Source organism: Grammomys surdaster, unplaced genomic scaffold (genome assembly GCF_004785775.1).
Source record: "Grammomys surdaster isolate TR1022 unplaced genomic scaffold, NIH_TR_1.0 581, whole genome shotgun sequence".
NCBI classification, from domain to species: Eukaryota; Metazoa; Chordata; class Mammalia; order Rodentia; family Muridae; genus Grammomys; species Grammomys surdaster.
Genome location: NW_021605000.1, coordinates 1,214,883 through 1,220,359, shown reverse-complemented (window position 1 = coordinate 1,220,359; position 5,477 = coordinate 1,214,883).

Here is a 5,477-nt window from a genome sequence, read left to right as displayed (position 1 = left end):
TTATTCTTGATTATTTTGTACACCTATATGATGAAATAAGGTTATATCCAGTCCAGTTCTCTCCTTGAACATTTCCATAACCCCAGTCCCCACATCCCATGTCTTCCCTTGAATGACCTGCTGAGTCTAGTTACTGAGTCCAATGCCCAGTCTGTGCATGCATGTGGGGCATCCATGAGACTCACCCAAGAGGCTCATACGTTTTATAACAGCGCACTTTCCTGGGAACTGGGATTTCCCGAGACAACGTTAGTTCCCTCTCAACATAGCCCTGCCCTCAAGGACCTAATTATTCCCACCAGTTTTCATCCTATGGGTTTACCACCTCAGCATTGTCATAGCGGGTACCAACTCTCAACATAGCAACCTCTGGGAGACATACCCAAGCCACACCCAAGCAACTGCAGCATTCAAAGGAATGCTTTTGACTTACAGAAGATGCAAATCCAGAATCACAGTGCAGCACTGGGCATGATGGCAAATACCTTTAATTCCAACACTCAGCAGTCAGCGGCAGGTGGATCTCTATTAGTTTGAGGCCAGCCTGGTCTACACAGTGAGTTCCAGGACAGCCAGGGCTACACAGTGAGACCCTATTTCAAAAAGGAACAAACAAAACCAAAAATCACTTTATAGTTTCACTTCCTTGTGATAGCTAGAGCAGTCAGAGTCCTGGGGTCAACACGGAGATGGATGGTGGTAAGGACTTCCCAACAGTGTCAACATATGCAATACCAGCTGTGCACTGAAAAATGGTCAACAGAATGCACTGTAGAAATATGTGATCAAAACAAGCAAAGAAAGGAAAAGAAAGGAAGAAAAAGAAGAAAGAAGGAGGGAAGGAGAGGAAGATGAAGAACAACAGAGGTTGTTAGGCATGTGCCTCTACAACAGTTCCAAGCTCAGTATGTGCAGGGGTCACATGGGCCCATCAAGTGATGAGGACTTCCAGAGGCCACTGTCTCCACTGGACAGCAGAGGCATGCTTGAGCTGATGGGGCACTGCTCCTCAGCTTTTGGGGTGAGCACACTGCCACAGAACCCAGAGATATTCACTCTTAGCACCCAGTACGAGAAGTGGGAGACTCAGAGCAGGGCACCAAGCAATGAGGGGTGTAAGCATCTCACAGAGGCAGATGGAAGGATGGAGCAAAAGGGTAGCCATTGAATCATCTGAGAGGGCAATGTGAGAGTGTAGAATTGTACCAACCAGAGAGCTTCAGGTAGAGCAGAGGCCGGAGGGCAGTTCCAGGGGATGGTGTTTATAGGAGATTCATGTCATTGCTGAGACCCATGAGGGGTTGTTGGTGGATTAAGGAGCCCACTGTGAGGGCAGAATGCCGCTGAGTAAGGATTAAAGAGCTGCCAGAAACCCTAGAAGCAGCAGACAGACAGACTTTGCTCCTTCTCTAAGAGTCTCCCTCCCATGATGCTCTTTGATCTCTTTCAGGCTCAGGACCCAGCCTGGGAGCCCTCTCAGTCACAACCTTCCTGACCTTTCCAACTCATCTGCTTTTTCCCAGTTACAGTAGATCGTCCGACTCTCAGCTGCAGGGCTCCCACTCTTTGTGCTTCTGTTTACAGACAGCTGGTTACATAGCCCCATGGTTCTGAGTGCTAATCTCAGATATTGTGACTGCATTGCAATGTGACTGCAGGTTCTCAGGACACACAATCGAGAGGCTGAAGTTTCTGGTTCACATCCTCCTATCCTCTGTCCACATCTAATGGTCACAGTTCTTGGTGAGCAAGATCAAGACACGAGCGCTGGGATCTCCAAGCCACCTTTCAGGTACCATCTTCTCATCCCTCCAGGTTACTTTAGCAAACACACGGACATCTGATGGATGTCCAGGACCATATGTTTCCCCCTCAGCCAGAGGCAGTCTTCCAGGTTGTCCTCTGTGGTTGGTACTAACTCCCTGGTGGGCTAATGGTTACTTGTGGAGCCTGTCAAGCACGCTGAGAGACTTCTAAGTGGTATTGTTACAGGTCTGCCTCACAAAGCAGAATGCTCCAGGTGTGACTACTGAACACCAGCTCAACTCAGTGCATTCAAATTTGTCAGTGGCTGGGGGGGGGGAGGGAGCATTGATCCTCTGACTGTTTTATACAAATCATCTTTTATAGAGAAGAGCCTCAAGAATGGCTCAGGATGAAAGAAGTCACTTGACAAAGGAGAGATGGAGACTCTGGTTGGTCTGGCCTTGTGTTCACTGCACACTGGTGCTGCTGGTAAGTACAGCTCAGCCCCGGGCCGTTCTCACATGCGTCAAACTGCAGCCCAACACACAAAGGATGCTTGACGAATGGAGGCTGACCACTGTGGATGATAAAGACATCAGGCAAATTTAGAGATGTCACGAACCCACTGCTCCTTTGAGGAAATACAGCAGGTGGTGAAGGGTCTGCCTCACATGGTCTAGTCAAGAAAGGGGGAAACAGTATTCTTCTCAACAGAGCTCAGAGAAACTGAAAAATCCCACAGGCAGGAAAAGACTTGATTTGCTTGAAGGTCGAAAGAACATAATTGGCCAGGTGTGGTGGCATCAGCCTGTGTATTGATTACTTTCTATTGCTGTGATAAAACCATGGCCAGAGTAACTTAGTAAGACTATTTGGGTTTCCAGAAGAAGGGTCCATTTCGGTTGGGAGGCGTGGCAGTCGGCAGGAATGATGGTTGGAGCAGTAGGCTGAGAACTCACTTCTTCAATGGCAAGCAGAAAACACACATACATACACACACACACACACACACAGAGAGAGAGAGAGAGAGAGAGAGACAGAGACAGAGACAGAGACAGAGAGACAGAGAGAACATGAGCAAATTAGGGATAGACAAGTCTTTGAAACCTGCCTACCTCCAGTGATATACTTCCCCTCAGCAAGGCCACACATTCCAAATATCAACTAAGGACCAAGTGTTCGAAGACTAAAACTAAGGGGCAAATCTCATTTAAGCCACCTCAGACTATACTTCCAGCACTTGGAGGCTGAGGCAGGTAGATCATGAATTTGAAGCCAGTCCGTGCTATCTATAGAAAGAAAAAAAAAGGAAAAGTGGCCAGAGATCCAGCGAGGGAAGAGCAGTGTACGTGCACACAGCTCAGGTTTGACTCTAAGCACAAAGGGACGCTGTAGGGAAGGTTTTTAAGTTTTAAAAAACCAGTTTACTTCATTTTATGCGTATGAATGTTTTGCCTTCATGGACATGCATAGTCTGGTGCCTGTGATGAGGGATCCCTTGGAATTGCCTTTAGGATTGTTTCCAGCTACCATGTGGGCATTGGAAATCAAACCCAGTCCTCTGTAAGAGCAATGTGTGCTCTAAATGGTTGAGCCAGCTCTCCAACCCCAGCTGTTATAAAGTTTTAATCCAAAGAGTGACATGTCCCTGTTTCTGCTTCTAAAACATCATCATGGCTACTCTATGAACACACACACACACACACACACACACACACACACACACACACGCCAGTAGACACTCTGAAAATCCTATGTACTGCTGAGAGGTTTGGCATTTCCCACTTTACTTTGACAGTACAGCGTCCTTCTTCTCAGTAGAGCACCTGGAGGCCTACGATGCTGATCAGGTGGGACTCTGTGGGGTGCATGTAGGTCCTTTAGCAATGAGCTTAATGTTACAAAGGTTTTGGGCATCCAAATTAAAATCCAAAATGAAATGCATGGTTGTTACTGTTTTTTGTTTATGTGTTTGTTGTTGTGGTTGTTTTTTTAGGGGGTTGTAATAAAAAGAGAAGCAATAATATCTGATATGGAGTGCGTACTGTTTGGCATTGCCTGGCAAATGGTTATTTTAACCATCTTAATTTTCCAGCTAAGTGAAGGGGCACTTTAGACCTGGATCAGCTCCCCGCAGTTCAGTCACACAACAGGTTGGCAGTAACTGAACTCCACATGCTGCCCTCTCCTGCAGATTCGCCAGGGATTCACGAAGAATAATTACGTCTTTCTACCACACAAACTTTACCTTTGTCTCGGAAAAGCCCGAGAGGGCTTTCCGGTGAGTTTACATGAGGTCAGCGCATCCTTCCTGTCTCATTAATTCTCTTAAAAGCAGGTTATAAAAACAGTGGGCGTGGCCGTCCGGGCTCTGGGCTTCTTGTTTCTCTGGAACTCTCTCTCTGGCACACGGGTGGTTCCGTCTCCTCCACCCTGTTCTAACACAGCCGAGGAGCCTTTCAGAAGCCAAACACACTATGTTGTCTTATCTCGAGCTTCCTAAAACTGAGCTAAACAGATCTCCTTTCTTCTAACATGTTCAGCCTCAGGCATTTTGTGACAATGGACCTATGCACACGCCACATTTTCTTTGCTCATCCCTTGGCTGGCAGACACTGGCGTGAATTGTGCTGTTAGGAATATGGAATATAGTATCGGAGCCCTTTCTTTTGCTTGCAGACCCTTAAATAGTCTTTAGGGATATATTTCCGCTATTGAACACCGTAGGACCACATGCAGATTGCTCTTCAATTCACGAACTGGAGGTGGAAGGGGTTACTTTGGGGTGGAACCTTTCTCAGATTTATAGGAAGCTGAGACATTCTAAGTGCAGGCAGCAGGAAGATCTTCTCAGAATGACTATCAACTGTTGCAGTCAGCGAGGCAGTACTGGGGATTCTGGGTTCAATGTCATGGCTGACTTCTTCCACCTCCCTTTAAGTGGCTGTACAAATGGGGACTTACGTGGGTAAAGGATTATTTTTACCCTAATTATTTTCAATTCTTGAGAAATTAATCAGTGTCCCCAGGCAATCCCTCCACTGTTCACAGATGTTGAAAGAGACCATCCAGAACATCTGGGAGACTTCTGAAGGGTGAAGTCCAGGATATTTTCCTAATGATGAATCAAACATGGGCTATGTGGTTCTACCTCAACTTTAGTTTTTAGTCGTAACTGTTTTGTTTTGTCAGAAAGAGGGGGTCTGAAGAAGCACTATAAAGGCTGAACTTTTAAATAATCTTTTTTGAAAAAAATCATTATTTCATCATTTCTCCCCCTCTTTCCAAATCCTCTGTCTCAGTTAGGGTTTTACTGCTGTGAAAAGACACCATGATCAAAGCAACTTTTATAAGGACAGCATTTAATTTTAGCTGGCTTACAGGTTCAGAGGTTCAGTCCATTATCATCAAGGCAGGAGCATGGCAGCATCCAGGCAGGTTTGGCGCAATAGGAGCTAAGAGTTTTTACATCTTCATCTGAAGGCTTCTAGGAGAAGACTGCCTTCCAGACAGCTAGGATGAGAGTCTTAAAGCCCACACCCACAGTGACACACCTACTCCAACAAGGCCATACCTCCTAATAGTGCCACTCCCTGGGCCAAGAATATCCAACCATTACACCTCCCATAGCTCCCATAGCTTTTTCAAATTCATGGTTTTTGATTTCATTAATGGTTGTTACACCTCTCTCTCTCTCTCTCTCTCTCTCTCTCTCTCTCTCTCTCTCTCTC